Below are 17,481 nucleotides of genomic sequence, written 5' to 3' on the forward strand. Positions count from 1 at the left end.
CATAGAAGGGATGGGTACCTCCTTTAGGAGTGGGAATGGCTCAGACTGTACCCTGGTCAGACTGGTTGAGGGGTACTTCATTGAACTCTTTGGACTTACTTTGTACATATCTTATATTTGTTTCTCTGTGTGTGTATTATGTCTTCCCTACTTGTAGATGGTAGAGATGGATTCATTTATTGTTTGTGTTCCCAGAGGCAGGTAGGTGGCACAATGGATAGCACTCTGAGACTGGAAGCAGGAAGATCTGAGTTCAAATCTGCCTTCAGATACTAGTTGGGTGACCTTGGGCAAGTCACTTAACCTCAGTTACCTCAACTGGAAAATGAGGATAATACTAGCACCTACCTCCCAGGGTTGTTGTGAGGAGCAAATGAGATAATATTTGCAAAGTTCTTGGCACTTAATAAATCCTTGTTTTCTTCCTTCCTTCCCACAACTCATCACTTGCACATAGTAGGTACGTAACGAGTTGACTGAAGGCAATACTTCATTGAAAGAAATGGAGAATTCTCTGGAATCCTTCAGCTCCTTGTTAGCATGTAGAAGAACCTTAATAAGTACTAACTGAACAGCTGAATTAACTGATAAGGAAACTGAGTTACAGAGGCAACTTCCAGTTGCCCAAGGTCATTTTTTTTTTGGCCTTTATCTGAATTCCCCAGCACTGTACGTAGAACATAACAGGTGCTTAATAGATGCATTTTAACTAACAAAGCTGTCATTTTCCCCACTGAGAAAACTGTTTAAGTGGAGACAGAGATGAGAGTTGGAGAGGGCTATAAGGGAAGATGGGTGGGGAGCCACGTGGGGAAAAGGGAGGGGCTGGGGTGCTAACTTGACCCTTTCGTTCCTATTCCTCTCTCCATTGGCAGGCATCCTATCTCTTAACGCACTGCGGTCCCCCCCCAGGAAGCCCTATTCCCCCAAGGACGATGGATCAGAATCCTGTCCTTGCGAGGATGCTCGATAGCCACTAGGCGGCTGGTGCTGCTTCCCGATCAGAGACCGTTTTCTGCCTGGAGACCGGCTCCAGAAAGGGTCCCACGTGGTTTGTATTAATAGGAAACAGAGCCTCCGCCAAGAGGCACCGAGAAGTGGGGAGGGGCCGGCAGGGGCAGGGGCGGGGGAGAGGTGGGTGGCTGAGGAGGGGACAGGAAGCAGATTTGGGGTGGGGAGGGGGAGAAGATAGGTGGGGGTTGTATGAGGGTCAAGGGAAAAAGATGACAGAAGTAGGGGCACAGGTCATGCCCTATATCCCCGAGCACGTAGCCCCTCCGCTCAAGATGCTTCAAAACTGCTTTCAATGACACAATTGACATCTGAGGGGAAAAAACAAAACAAAACATTTTAAAAGTCCTCAGCCCCAGGACTAACAGCACCCCTCCCCTTCCTCCTTCACCCTGCTTTCACTTCCCAATACACAACACAATTAGCCTGTGGACGGGTGGTGTCCTAGAATCACAGAATGTCAGAGCTGGAAGATCAGCTGGACCAACCCCCTCCCATATGGCACTGCCTTATATGGAAGTTATTTTGTGTTAACCTCCCAGCTGGACTGGAAGCTCCCTGAGGGCAAGGACAGTGTCATTCATTTTTACATCTTCTCCACTACTGTATGCATAAAAGAAGGAAGAGAAAAAAGGTTTTATTAAGTGCCTACTATGTGTCAGGCACTGTACTAAGCACTTTACACATATCTCATTGGATCAGTCAATAAATATCCATTGAATGAATGATTTTGTAGTTTGTAAAATCTGCTACCCAAAAAGTACCTTTATTTCTCCATATAGTTCATGGCCTCACTTATACCTTTTTAGAGCCACACCATCCCAGGCACAAAGAATCTCAAAATTGGGCATGACTTGAAAAGTTCGTAGACAAAAAGTTCATAGATAAAAGGAATTTTAGTTCAGACTCCTCATTTTTACTGATGACAGAAATGAGGCCCAGAGAAGTTAAATGCCTTGTCCAGGTCGCAGAAGGGAAGCTTGAACTGGCACTGAAATCCTCTGGTACCCAATCCAGCACTCCCTCCATGGCACTACACTGCCTTCTTTCCTCAAATGAATTCTGTCTATAATATTACCAATAAATATCATCTAATACCCTCTTGAAAAGCCACCATGGATGGGGAACTCACTATCTTCTGAAGAAAAAAAATAAGTTTTTTTCCTCTATATTGTGTTGAAACCCTCCTGAACCAATTAAATTGAATTCAACAAGCATTATTATGGGTCTATTAGATATAAGGCATTATACTGGACTCCAGAGATATGAAGACAGAAGATTCTCTGCCCTCTAGGTCCTTACTTACTCCGAAAATAAATCTAATTCCTCTTACATATGATTGTTGGTCAAATATTGAACTTTCATCTCTCTCCCTTCCTCCCTGTCTTCTCTTCTCCAGACTAAACATCTTAGAACCTGTAGGACATTCATCATTAAATACCTCAGTCTGTGGTCCCCTCATGTTCCTGTAGGACACCACCTCAAGTTTTCCTCTGGTTTGTCAACATCCCTTCTAAAATATGGCATGGGGGAGGGAGGGGGCAGAGCCAAGATGGCTGCTTGAAAACAGGGACTCACTTAAGCTCTCCCCCAAACCCCTCCAAACACCTGCAAAAAATGACTCTAAAATATGGCATCCAGAAGTCCCTACAGATTGATCTGACCAAGAGAGAGCAAAGCAGGATTATATCCTCCCTCCATCTATATGCTCTGCTTCTGATAATGCAGCCCAAAGTTGAATTAGCTATTGTTGACTTCTGGGCTTGTAGTTCCCCAAAACCCTTAAGTCTTTTCTTCACAAATGACTTCCTAGATGTATCTTCCTCATCTTTTACTTGTACAGTTGTGTTTGTTTATTAAAAAAAATCAATCATTTATTTATTTTTAGTTTTCAATATTCACTTCCATAAGATTTTGAGTTCTAAATTTTCTCTCCCTCCCTCCCCTCCTCCCTACAATGTTTTTTTTTTTTAATCCAAACTGTAAGAATTGACATCCAGCACATAGCAAAATATACTCCTTATTAGCTTTGGACCATGCTTCGAGCTTAAGAAATGTTTTAGGATCCCAGTTCAAATGCAAGAATGGTTAGCCAATCACGTAACTACTATGTCCCAGCCCATTTCTCTCCATCCTGTCAACAAGGATGGCTGGAATGATTTTTTTAAATGCCTTCCAGGTCCCACTCCAATGCCACTTCCTCTAATAAACTTGCTCTGATTCCCTGGACTAGAAGTGTTATGTCCCTTCTCAAATGTCTTGCAAGGTTTTGTTTCTCTTCTATCCATTTACTATTCTATCCATATTGTAATTTAGATTATCACTTCTCACTCCTACTATGTTCTTTTCTACAGGAGTCTTACTTCATTCATCTTTGTATTCCCTCACACTAGGCCTTTCATACAGATGGTTGCTGTATTTTCATTTACCCCAAACTGGTACCCCAATCAAGCTATATTGTCCCCAAATTCCAGGGATGGATGCACTTGAACTCATGGGCTCTAATGAGCTCTATAATGAGCTGGAAAGGACTTGGTCTAACCAGTCCAATTTACAGATGAATAAACTGAGGCCCAGAATGGTTAATTTGCACAAGGTTACAAAAAGACTAAGTACTTGAGCTAAGACTCACATCTAGACCCCTTGATTCCAAATCCAACACTCTTTCTCCTCTAGCCGAAGGCCTTATATACACTGTCCTCCTCCATTCCTCTCAATCAGCTGGCCAACAAGCATTTATTTAAGTGTTTACTATATGCCTGTGCTAAGTGCTGGAAATAAAAGGAAAAGTAAAACATGGTCCCTGCCTTCAAGGAGTTCCCGTTCTAATAGGGGAGGCAACATGCAAAAAACCTACCTACATACAAGAAATATACAGTGTAAACAGAAGGTAATCTCAGAGGGCCACCACTCAGGGCTGTGGGTTATATCCAGCGCCAAGATCTATGTAGTTCTAGAGGGGAAAATTTTTGGTGGTAGTAGGAAGTGGAGGAGGAAAGAGTGACCGAGGAGATGATTTAAGCTTATTCTATAACTACAGCTCTGCTTCTTAATACCTGTGGGATCTTAATACCTTTGGGTCTCATTTAATCTCTCTGAATCTGGAGGGAGGAGGCTGAGTGCGTATGTGCATGTGTGCATGTGTGTGTGTGTGTGTGTGTGTGTGTATGTGTGTAGGGAGGTAACAGGCAGAAAGATTTAGGGGGCAGGATATAGGACCTTGGAAAGTCCTGGGAGTGGAAGAGTACAGTCTGAGAAAGTTTATTGTGCAATTAGAAACAATAGGCACCCCATGCAAATAAACCGCAGTCTGGTATAATGGGGAGATTACTGGGTCTGCAAGTAGAAGACCTAGGTTTGAATTCTTTTCTTAAAAAATATTTACTTATTTATTTTAACATTCATTTAAAAACTTCTGAGTTCCAAATTCTCTTCCTCCCTCCAGCCCCAATCCTACTATTGAGATCATTGGGTCTAGAGCCAGGAAACCCAGGTTTTAATCCTTTAAAAAAATCAATGAATTAATTTTAGCATTCATTTTTAAAATTTTAGTTCCAAATTCTCTCCTTCCCTCTCCCCCATCCCCCACTGAGAAGACAAGCAAATATGATACTCATTGTACAGGTGAAGTCATACAAAACATATTTCTATACCTAGGTTTGAATCTTAAGGATATTACTCACTAGCTTCATGACCATGGGCCAGTCATTTCTCTGATATTCCATTTCCTATTCTATTAACATGGAAATAAGGACACCTGTAGCACTTACCCTGGAGTGTTATAGAAGAAATAGCGAATTGAAATAGCCCTGTGAGGGCTATAGAGAAATGTTGGCTATTATAGTTATGAGTTATGATTTGCTGCCAGACAATGCCTCCAGCACTTCTGGTGACGGTTGTTGTTGTTCAGTCCTGTCTGACTCTTGGTAACCCCTTTTGAAGGTTTTCTTGGCAGAGGTACTTTGGTTAAGTATAAATGTTGTTCAGTCATTTTCAGTCACGTCCGACTCTTCATGACCTCATTTGGAGTTTTCTTGGCAAAGATACTGGAGGGGTTTGCCATTTCCTTCTCCAGCTCATTTTACAGATGATGAAACTGAGGCAAGCAGGGTTAAGAGACTTGCCCAGGGTCACACAACCAGTAAGAGTCTGAGGGCAGACTTGAACTCAGGAAGATGAGTCTTCTTGACTTCAGACCAGACATTCTACCCACCTAGACGGTGACAGTGTGGCAGTATATTTTATCTTTGCATTTAGGAAAGACACCCGAGAACCTTGGATTCAGAGTGAGAGGCATATGGGTTCAAATGCCTTCTCTATAACTTGGCTGTATGACTTTGCCTCTCTCATACTATATCTCCTCTTCTGTAAAAAGAGGGGGTTGGCTTGGTTATTGTCTTCCTTCTCAAAGAAGACATCAAAATGACATCACTATGTTGGTGTCAAGGTCCATGTGCCTGACTGTGACTGATCAGACCAATATGACCTCAGGAATCCCTACCACAGGTCAGGCACAAGTAGTCCCTTCTTTGATTCAGGCATGTCAGGCTAGGCAGTCCTGTGCCAGCATCAACCAAGTCTCACAGTCGATTCAGAGGGACCACGAGAGTATCTTTGTGTGATTCGTTGACCTGGTGTGAGTCCTCCGTAAAGCAGTCTTTTAGGCATTTGGCATTTGAACGATGTGGCCAGCCCATTGGAGTTGCGCTGTCTGCAGCAGAATTTGAATGCTAGGAATTAGATAGCCTTTAAGGCCCCGTCCAGTTCTAAATAGATAATTTTAGAATGAGAGGGAGAGCACTTGATGTTTCTCTTGAGGACACAGAGAAGGTGGTGCAGAATTATGGCAGGAGGGATAGGGTAGCCACAAGTCACTGATACAGTAACTCACTGTTACTGAGATGGAAAAGATGCCCTGGAACAACCAACCAAGGGGAGATTGGGATACCTCTTACTCTAGGGTCTTTAAACACTGGAGAGATTCTTTAGACCCTAGGATTTTGATCAGGAAGGGACCTTAGAAATCACTTAATGGTGAGTAAAATGTAAGCTCATGGAAGGCAGGGGCTATTTAATTTTTGTCCTTATAGTCCCAGTTCCTAGAAAACTGCCACACAAAGAGTAGGTGATTAATAACAGAGAAAGAAAATTATAGACCAATTTCTCTAATGAATATTGATGCAAAAATTTTAAATAAAATATTAGCAAAAAGATTGCAGCAACTCATTACGAGAATAATACACTATGACCAGGTAGGATTTATTCCAGGAATGCAAGGCTGGTTCAATATTAGGAAAACTATTAGCATAATTGACCATATCAACAACAAAACTAACAGAAACCATATGATCATCTCAATAGACGCAGAAAAAGCCTTTGACAAAGTACAACGCCCATTCCTATTAAAAACACTAGAAAGCATAGGAATAAGTGGAACCTTCCTCAAAATTATAAATAGCATCTTCCTAAAACCATCGACAAGCATTATTTGTAATGGGGATAAACTAGATGCATTCCCAATAAGATCAGGGGTGAAACAAGGATGTCCATTATCACCCCTATTATTCAATTTGGTACTAGAAACATTAGCTGTAGCAATAAGAGAAGAAAAGGAAATTGAAGGAATTAGAATAGGAAAAGAAGAAACTAAATTATCACTTTTTGCAGATGATATGATGATTTATCTAGAGAATCCTAGAGAATCAAGTAAAAAACTACTTGAAATAATAAACAACTTTAGCAAAGTTGCAGGATATAAAATAAACCCACATAAATCCTCAGCATTCCTATACATTACTGACAAAGCCCAACAGCAAGAGATAGAAAGAGAAATTCCATTCAAAGTTACTGAAGGCACTATAAAATATTTGGGAGTCTATTTGCCAAGACAAACCCAGGGCCTATATGAACATAACTATGAAACACTTTTCACGCGAATAAAATCAGATCTAAATAAATGGAAAAATATCAGTTGCTCATGGTTAGGCCGAGCTAATATAATAAAAATGACAATTTTACCTAAATTAATCTATCTATTCAGTGCCATACCAATCGAACTACCAAAAAATTATTTTACTGAGCTGGATAAAATAATAACAAAATTCATTTGGAAAAACAAGAGGTCTAGAGTATCTAGGGTATTAATGAAAAGACATGCTAGAGAAGCGGGCTTAGCCACACCAGATATTAAACTGTACTACAGAGCAGCAGTCATCAAAACTGCCGGGTACTGGTTAAGAAATAGGGGTGTGGATCAGTGGAATAGGATAGGTACACAAGTAGGAGAAATCAACAAGTTTAGCAATCTACTCTTTGATAAACCAAAAGAGGCCAGCTTCTGGGCTAATAATTCACTATTTCACAAAAACTGTTGGGAAAATTGGAAAATGGTAGGGCAAAAACTGGGCATAGACCAATATCTTACACCATATACCAAAATAAAGTCAAAATGGGTTCCTGATTTAGGAGTAAAAGCTGATACTATAAGTAATTTGGGAAAGCAAGGAATAGTTTACTTATCAGATTTATGGAAAAGTAAAGAATTCATGACCCAACAAGAGATAGAGAGCATTACAAAATGCAAAATGGATAATTTTGATTATGTCAAATTGAAATGTTTTTGTACAAAAAAAGCCAATGCAACAAGAATTAGGAGGGAAGCAGAAAATTGGGAGAAAATCTTTGCAACTAGTATCTCTGATAAAGGCCTCATTTCTAAAATATACAGGGAACTGAGCCAAATATATAGGAATACAAGCCATTCCCCAATTGAGAAATGGTCAAAGGATATGAACAGGCAGTTTTCAGAGGAAGAAATTAAAGCTATCTATAGGCATATGAAAAAATGCTCTGGATCACTACTGATTAGAGAAATGCAAATCAAAACAACTCTCAGATACCACATCTCTCCTGTCAGATTGGCTAAAATAACAAAACAGGAAAATGATAAATGCTGGAAAGGATGTGGGGAAATTGGAACATTGTTGCATTGCTGGTGGAGTTGTGAGCTGATCCAGCCATTTTGGAGAGCAGTTTGGAACTATGCCCAAAGGGCTATAGATATGTTCATACCCTTTGACCCAGCAATACCACTTCTAGGGTTGTATCCCAAAGAAATCACACAAGCGGGAAAAGGACCCATATGTACAAGACTATTTATAGCAGCTCTTTTTGTGGTAGCCAAGAATTGGAAATCAAAGGGATGCCCATCAATTGGGGAATGGCTGAACAAGCTGTGGTATATGAAGGTGATGGAATACTACTGTGCCATAAGAAATGGGGATGATGCAGACTTCGTAACAACCTGGAAAAACCTACATGACATAATGCTGAGTGAGCGGAGCAGAGCCAGGAGAACGTTGTGCACAGCCACAGATATATGGATTCCGTGAGGACCAACCCTGACATACTGCGCTCTTCTCAGCAACCTAAGGGGCAAGGACAACTCCAGGGGACTCATGATGGAGAATGCTATCTTCATCCAGAGAAAGAACTGTGAAGTTTGAATACAGAATGAGGCGCACTACATGCTCGCCTTTTCTGCTTCTCTTTTGTTTTTGTTCTTGGTTTGTTTTTTTTTTTTTGGTTCTGTTTCTTCTTTCTCATGATTCATTCCGTTGGTCAAAATTCTTCTCCACAACTTGACTAGTGCATAAATTAATTCAATGCGAAGTTATACAGGACAGTTATATGAGCTTCCATGCTGTCTTGGGGAGGGAGGGGAGAAAATCTGGAACTCAAAACTATGTAGAACCATGTGTGGTAAACTAAAAATAAATTAATTAAAAAAAATAAGTACTGAATACTTGTAAATATGAATAAATAAATAAATGTGAATAATAAATATATTTATGTATTTATATATAATATAGAAATATATTCATAAATAATAAATAAATAAATATGAATAAATAAAATTGAATTGGGTACAATCCCCCTCATTTTACAGAGAGTGAAACTGAGGCCCAGAGAGGGGAAGAACCTTGTCCTAAGTCACATAGTGTGCAGCCAAAAGGTAAAGTTTAGGGGGCAGGTAGGTGGCACAGTGAATAGAGCACCGGCCCTGGAGTCAGGAGGACCTGAGTTCAAATTAACTTCAGCAGCCTCAGACACTTAACATTTACTAGCTGTGTGACCTTGGGCAAGTCACTTAGCCCCAATTGCCTTGCCTTCCCACCTCCCAAAAAACCAAACAAAACAAAAGATAAAGTTTAGATGTGGTCATCCTTTGAGGTAGGGGTATCGAATCAAGATGACCTCCCAGTCCCTGGGTTTCATCTCTTTTCTGCAACTCAGTTCCTACAGGCTCATCTGTAAGGCCCAGGGAGAAGTCACTCCTTACTCTTCTCCTACTCTTACTCCCTTCTCCTAATCTTAGCCGTCTTCTTACAAGTTATCATGTAAGACAGAGTGAGCTTGTGATGCGAGGAGCAGGAACACCCCAGTCATTGCCTCTCGCCAGTACTGGAAATACCACACCCAGGAGACATCACACCAAGACACAGGGCTCACAGCCTACAGGATAGCCAAGTGGTGAGTCCTTTCCCAGTATGAGAGGGAATGGGGAGCATTAAAGGGGAAAGGATAGAGAGCTGGATAGACCGGGTGTGAATCCTGGCTCTGTTACTATCCTGGTGTGATCTGGGACGATTCATTTTCCTTCAGGCCTCAGTGCCTGATAAAGCAGATGACCTCAAGTCTCTTTCAGTTCCAAACCTATGACACTTTATCAGGTTTTCCTTTTTTTTTTTTTCCAGGTCCTATCGTGTTGAAGCCAGCTAGCTGACTGTTAAATGTTCAGGGTGAGTGAAACACTACACACCCAGCCTTCATTTATTGTTCTCTTGATTGGCTAGGCTTAAGAAATCGATGGACAGAATGTTAATAATGCAGATTAAACTGAAAAGGTTTGTCTAGCATCCGGTTCCACACACCCACCCCACCCCTGAGCCAGTTGGGAAACACATAGCAGCACACCATCACCATAGCTCTCCATCACCAAGTACCCTAGTCAATTCCCCCAACCGGCCTGTGTGTCTTAGCTTCTGCCCTTGGGTCTGACTCCCTCTTTTGGTGATTATTCACATTTCTTAGTCAATTTATAATTGGTACAATGCCTTTCTCACAATGGACCTGACGCAAGTATTGCAATGCCCATTTTACAGACGGACAAACTAAGGCCGGCAAAGTGAAATGATTTGCCCAAGGATACATAGCTCGTTAAATGGAAGAGTCCAGATTTGAACCCAGGTGGGCAAAATCAGAGGCCAAAGTGGGTCACCGCTCACCCCTGTTCTTCAGACAGAAGAGCCTCCCGTAACTAAAACAAAGCTCAAGGCCAAGGCATTTCCCGTTTGAACAAAAGGGAATAGCGTCAGGCTCAGAACTGGGCGAAGGCTGCGAGCAGAGGGGCAGGCACCTCTCTTTCTCCGCTCGACGTAAGCAGCCCAGGGCCAGGGTAACCCCGCTCAGGTAAAGGGGGGAGCCTGAGCGCAGCCAAGCCCGGGGAAGGAGAAGGGAGGAGCGCACAGACACCGCCTCCTTTTCCTCCACCGCCACCCCGCCCCCCCCACGCCAGACCATAGCCCCCATGGCGGGCGAGGAGCAGGAGGAATCAATCAGGGTAATGAAGCCACAGCCTGCCATGCACCGCGGGGGCACCGAGGAGCCGGGGACGATGCCAACTCTGCCAGACGGTTTGGAGGAGCTGGCCCAGGCTTGGGAGGCGGCGGCGGCGGCAGCAGCAGCGGCGGCGGCGGCGGAAGCAAAGCAGCCCCGTGCTGGTGGCAGCTATGCCGAATGTGACTACCTTGATGGGCCCCTTAGCAACTGCACCTTGACAACACCAGGACTCGAAAGGGGATGATGATCTTAAAGGTGCAGGACTCGCTTTCTCTGCTTTCACTACTCCCATCCAAATCCTGCATCCACTACCACAACCAAAGGAGGAGAGACATGGGATGGGGGCACGCTTGGCAGTACAGACTTACTGCTTGCCCTCCTGGGAACAGAAGGGGCCCCAGACATTCAATCCAGGAGCCAGGCATCAAAGGATGATGAGTCTGTCCATTATCCCTTATTTCAGCTCTTTTGGGGGTCAAGATTCTCAGCTGCTCCTAAATGTAGTGAGCTGGGCTCCATCTTTGAAGATGGGAGGCGAGGCAACAAGGGTCTTGGAGGGTTAGACCTAAGAAGGGACTCCCCACTTCAGATGATAGTGATGGACAGGAAGAGGCAGCAGCAGCCCCAGTATCAAAGTGAAATCCCGTCTCTCCACCCTTCACTCCCTGCATCATCTTTGGCAGGACTATGGTGGAAGAAGAACTATTTTCACTGTTAACTGGACCTGCCACGGAACTAGCTGTGTGGCCTTGAGCAAGCCACTTCCCTTTGTTGGGCCTTACTCATCTGTAAAATGGGCTCACATGTATATAGTTCTCTACGGTTTACAAAGCATATAAGTAAAACCATGTGAGGTAGGAAAAGTAAGCATCATCCTGCTGTTTTATAGATCAAGCAATCAACTCTCGGAGGCATTAAGTCACTTGCCCAGAGTCAGGAAGTTAATGTTAGAACAGGGATTTAAACCCAGGCCTTCTAATTTTAAGTCTAGCAATATTTCTTCCACACTGGAGATTAGCAAACTATGCCTGTGGGCCAAAATTCAACCCCAAAGTCTTCAGTTAAGTAAGTTTGGGGTTTTATTTTTTTTTTACATTTTAAAATACTTGTACAAAATAGGTGGCAGGCCAGATTATGGCCAGGGGCCATAGTTACTGGCCTCCTGCTCTACACTATGCAGAGTGATGGATAAGATGACTTTTGTAGGTCCCTTGAAGCTTTGTGACTCAGTAGTCCTTCCCCATGGTCCCTGCATGGCACCACACTTTCCAGGCTTCAATGGTTAACAGGGGATGTATTATTTAGGTGTCTTCCAGGCACTGGGACAGGAGAAGAGGGAAAGGTGGGAGTGGAAGGAGGCAGCACTGCCGAGTGGTGTTATGGGCATACTGATTTGGGGAAGGAGGAAGGGAGGGAAAGAAGCAGGCAAAGGGCAGCCCTGTTTTGTGGCTCCCACCTTCAGCATCACCTCCTATGACAGTTACTTTGTACCTTTCATTTTCCACCTTCTCTTCCACCAGGATTTTCACAAACTAGCAGGTGAATTCTTCAGAAATTCCCTAAGGGAACTAGCTGGGACCCCAGCTCTGGGAGATACTGACCTCTCTGGCTTCTCCCCAGTATTATGTGTCCAGTATCTCAGAGATCCTGGCTCACAGCCTTGTTCAAAAAAGTGCCAACACTATTGACTCCACCTAAAGAAAAGCTGATTTGCATACTGTTTGCATATTGCTAATTAAACGTGAAAGGCAGTTATTCCCCTAGATCTGCCCCCTCCATCTCTCAGTGTTCCCTCAAGCCCATGCACCTCTCTCCCAAGTCCCCATCACACACTCCCTAGAGTCTGCTTAGCCCCTGCCTCTCTTCTCTTGGTATTCCCTTAGCTTTAGCTCTTCTCCCCTCAATAATCCCCCAACGTCCTTTCCCCTTCTCTCTAGTGCCCCCTAGTCCCTACTGTACCAAATGAAGGCTTTTCCCGATGAGCTTTGTGACCATGCATGGTTTGCTCCCGTGGTTGAGAATTATAGGAAGATACACATGCACATGAGTTTGGGCATGCATGTATACGTGAATGTGTACACATGGACAGAGTCAAGTATTCATGCACAAACATTCTCAAACCATTATACACACAAGTAGTCAAAAACAAAGAAATAGTGTGTCCATGTCACATAGCACCCCTGCCTACATCTAGACTAGATGACACATCTATGTGCCCCACTGAGTGGGGCCCCCATTAAGCCAGTGGGCCTCCACAGTGACCATGCATGACCAGGGCCCAACAGCTGCCCCCGTTCCCTCTCTGGGAGAGGAAGCATACATCGGGATCGGTACCCTGGCTCCTACCAGGGTGGCATGGCATCTAAGCTCCAAGTTGTATGACGATATAGTAACAACTAATATGTATATTGTTTCCTATGTACCCGGCACTAAGGGCTAAGTGCTTTACAACTATAGGCATCAGTCCTGAGACCACTGTGATCCCCACAGTAACTACTGCAAATAAACTTCTGGCTAGTCTGTAACTCCTGGTGTTTGGCCTAGATTGGGATTAAATAATTCTGTAGCCTGTTCTTGATATGAGCTATACATCTTGGGGAGGAGGACAGAGATAGAGGGCAGTATCAGCGTGGGAAGGAGGCCACCGTTTTGGATCTGACCGGCTCCAGGTTCTGGCTGAGCACAGGAAGGCCTATTCTTCCTGCCCTGTCCTCCCACAACCAGGAGTCATCCGAGTGAGGGTCGTCAGAGGAGGGAGGGAAATGCAGGATGTCTGGGGGATATGGCCGGCAAGTGCCAGCTGCACGCCCCAGGCCTGCCCCGAGTCTCTTGGCTGGCAGCCACACCAACCCCCAGAGGAACAGGCTTGTTCTTTGAGGGAGGGGTATGGTAGAAGGGAGGTCAGGGGGGCATTTCCTGGCACAGCAGCCCATAAGGTAAAATAAAGGTCACCAAGTTAAAGGGTCTTCAATGCCTCTGGTTCTAGGGGAGTGAGGGGTGGGGCTCAGGGTGCAAAGCATGATGTCCCCACACTTAGAAGTTTCTAAGTGATGACAGTGGTTTGCTATGCTCCTCCCCCAGCTGGGAAAGAAGCAGGGGACTTCATGAAAAGACCAGCCCAGACTCCCTACCCCCTGAACCTGAGACCTGTCCCAACCATAGTCTGCTCTTCCCTGAGACGTTAGCGGGAACAAGAAGATATCTGTGCCTGCTGTCTTGGTAGTCACCAGCTAGGGCATCACACTAGGCTCAGCACTGATGCCCAGATCTGGATATATTTAGGAGCTCGGGTGCCACCCTACCCTGGCAGGAACCAGGGCACTGATGCTGATGTGTCCTGCCTTACCCAGAGAGGGGACAGGAGCAGCTGATGAACCCTGGGGAGCAGACTGAGCAGGGTCATCATGGAGGTCCACTGGGAAAAGGCTTGGGTTGGGCACATAGATGTGTCAGCTTCTCTAGATGCAAGCAGGGGTATTGCACAACATGGACACACCCAGGCCTGGCTTTTTTTGTTTGTTTTTTACTACAGGCATGTGTAATGGTTTGAGAATGTTTGTGCCTGTATTTGTAACCACTTGTGCACGAATAACTGATTCTGCCCATGCATGGGGATTCACATACTCATGTGTACCTACACTTATGTGTCTTAGATTCTCAACCATCCCTCTGCCTTCTTCTAGGAATTCTCTTCTTCCCACAGGGAAGATGGAAACGGTGTGGGGGGGGGGGAAGAGGGGAGGCCGCTGGTGGGTTTGGCAGCAAAGACCTTTGGCAGCTGGACCACCAGCCTCCAATTCCCTCTTTAGGGCTGGATATTTGCCATGGCCGTGGATCCCTTAACCCCAGCAGATCCCTTCTCTGCCTTCACTGGGAGGAGAGGGTCCTAGATGTACTGGACCAGTCGATCATATCCCTGCCCCCCCCTTTCCCCATTCCTTGATGGGTCCCTCCTCCCTAGTTGCCTTCCTTCCCTCCCTCCCAGCTCTTCCAGAGCTTCACGTACCTGCTGGGTCCTCCTTGCCCATACAGAAACTGAAAGGAGGGAGCTGGGGTGGAGAAGAGGCTTGAGGGGTATGGGGTTGTTTGGGGGGGGCGGGAAGGGCAGGGTCAGATATTGTTCAGCTTTTGCCTGAGTCCCCCCGGAGCATGGCTGCTCATTTGAAATTCCGATTTAAAGCCGAGCAAGCAAGCAGCTCTTTAAATTTCTGCATTAGCATGCCGCCCGGATGCCAGGCCAAGATGTTGGGACGGATTTGGCAGGAACGCCTCCAACAGTGGCAGGCGGTGGTGTTTGCCAGCAATAAAACAACGAATGAATAAAAGAAGGCTCGATTGGCAGTGACTGAGGCCCAGGTAGCTTGGTGAGCTGGTGGGGGGGGGGGAAGGAAGGGGCACTAGTGTGTGCTGACACACGTATGTATTTATGTATGTGCAGGGAGGGCTTCCGTCTCTTGCCTCTGGTTGACTCCTGTTTGCTTACTATCTGATCTAGGCCTGCAGTGGAATGTGGGGTGAAGGCATGGGCTGGCTTGGGGCCCCTTTCCCCTGGTTTCTCCCCTCCCCCCTCAGGGGGTGATCTTCCTTCTTGGAGGGGACAGATGCTGCTTTTGATGAGGACATGGAGACTTGGCTAATGGCCTAGGCTGCCCCACTTCATTAGGGACCTGAGAACAGGTGGGGTCAGAGGGAGAGCGACATTCTGCTCATCCCCCCCTCACCCTCCCCACCCCAGTGACTTCCAAAGGCATAGCTCCAGAGATTTGTAGAGGAAGGCAGGGCAATATGTAGGGAACGTGGGGAGGGGGCGGTGATTGGAGGGGAGTGGCAACACCTTTCACCAACCAGCCTTCTCACCCTATAGAATCAATCCTTCCCTCACCTTCTGAGCCTTTGGAGCCCAGAGCAGATTGTGTGCACCAAAGCTAGGGTTCAGAAGGATGAGAGAAGCAAATAATTGGAAAAGGTGGTAAGGTTGGTTGAGGGAGTGGGATATCTCAGAGAGGGGGAAGAGGAACAGGGATCATTGAGAAGGGGAAGAAATAGCCTAATGTGTCCCATCCCTCCCTATCCATCTAATTGTACTCACCCTGCCCCCAATTGCTTTTCCTATCTCCTCTTCCTCCTCCTCCTCCCTACCCAGACAGCCCAATCTTAATTGAAGGGTGTGTGGGTGGGCAAGGGGAGCAGTTTGGGTTGACAGAACTCAGACTATAGGAGCAGCAAAGGCCTTGACAGAAGACTGGATACCCTCCAGAGGTCATCTGATCTGTCACAATGAAGACAGCCCAGACTTCTTGTACTTCCCTCCTTACTGGTTCTTCATATTCCCTTGGCCTTCCTTCTGCTACACCTGCCACCCAGCTTGGGACTCAGTTCTCATCTCCCCAGACATCTCCGAGGCAACAGAGACAATCTGGAATAGGGGTGAGGTGAGGATGAGGGAGTTAAATCTATTAGGCTCTGGCTTCTGGGGGCCCTCCTTCAGAGTGCTCCCTGGCATACAGAGCTCTCACCCAACAGAAATCAAAGGTGGGAGGATTGATTAGTTAACTTCGAAGACTGTATCCCAGTTGGGGCTGCTGGGATCTCAGGTTGTACTTTCAGGATAGTTAGGGGGTAAGGAGCAGACAGAGAGAGCCAGATTACTCCCAATGAGAAGTGAAACCTCACTGGGGAAGCCTTGGGAAAGAATCTATCTTGTCTTTTCCTGGGAAAATGACAGGCTCTCGATATCCTGCCCAGTGGCCTAGCAGCAAAGGTCCACATGTGGCCTGTTCTAGGTCAGACATCCCCTAAGGGGCAAAAGAAGGGGGGGGGGAGTAAGGGTGTAGGTTTAGGCCAGAAACATCTCTCTTCACATTGCCTGGAGGATCTATTATCCTCCAAAATCTGAGAAAGGTAGGACAAAAAAGGTACAGTCACTGCTCTGAACTCCTCTCCACCCCAGACCCCAGGCTTAGGTCCCCAGCGTGGTAGCCCTGTAGGAGGTGAGGTGAAGCTCTTGTCTCTTGCTGTCTCTCCGCATTAGTCACGAGGCATTGGGCACCACCGTCTTCTAACCTAGTTCCTGGCCCTGCAGGAGCCCCCTCCCCTGCCTGAGTTCGGCACTGTCTCCAACTGGGGCCTAGTCCAGCCCAGGCCCTCACCAGTGGAGGGCTGGTTCTCCCCTTCTCTGGGTGCTAGTTGGGGTGGAGAGCTGGATTTGAAAGCTCCTTCTAACATGACTAGTAGGTCCCATGTGGATTTCAGTACCTTGGGTTGGGGGAGGGAGTGGCAGGAAGATGGAGGGGAGCCCTCCCCGCCCCAGGCGGCAAGGAGCCCAGAGCTTGTTCCATCACAGACACCCCATCTGTCTCCCACAGAAGGCTCAGATTGGGGGAGGGGGTCAGACAGAGGAGGGGCACGGGGGTATGCACAGCTCTCCTGACTGAGTGAACATGACAGTCATGGTGACGGCAAGGGAGAAGAACTTGGTGGAGACGGGGGTGTCTGCCTCTGTCCTAGGTAAGTGTGAAGGAACATATACCTTAGCCAGAGTTAGAAATCAAAGGCCAAGAACCAGGATTCCAGAGGGCCAATGACAAAGCATGCTCTCTCATAGAGAGGCAATACACTTAGGGTGCAGAATGAGACATATTTCGAGACTATGGCCAGTGAGGGAATTTATTTGGCTTGACTATCCATGCTTGTTACAAGGGTTTTGTTTTTCTTCTCTTTTTCTTCCATTAAGGGAGAGAAGCGGGAGGGAGATAAAATAGATTTTTATTCATTGAAAAAATAAATTTAAAATAAATCAAAAGTCAAAAGCTGAGGAAGGAGTGATAGAAGGCATTCCTGGGTCCCTAC

This window comes from Trichosurus vulpecula, chromosome 4 (genome assembly GCF_011100635.1).
Source record: "Trichosurus vulpecula isolate mTriVul1 chromosome 4, mTriVul1.pri, whole genome shotgun sequence".
Taxonomy (NCBI): domain Eukaryota; kingdom Metazoa; phylum Chordata; class Mammalia; order Diprotodontia; family Phalangeridae; genus Trichosurus; species Trichosurus vulpecula.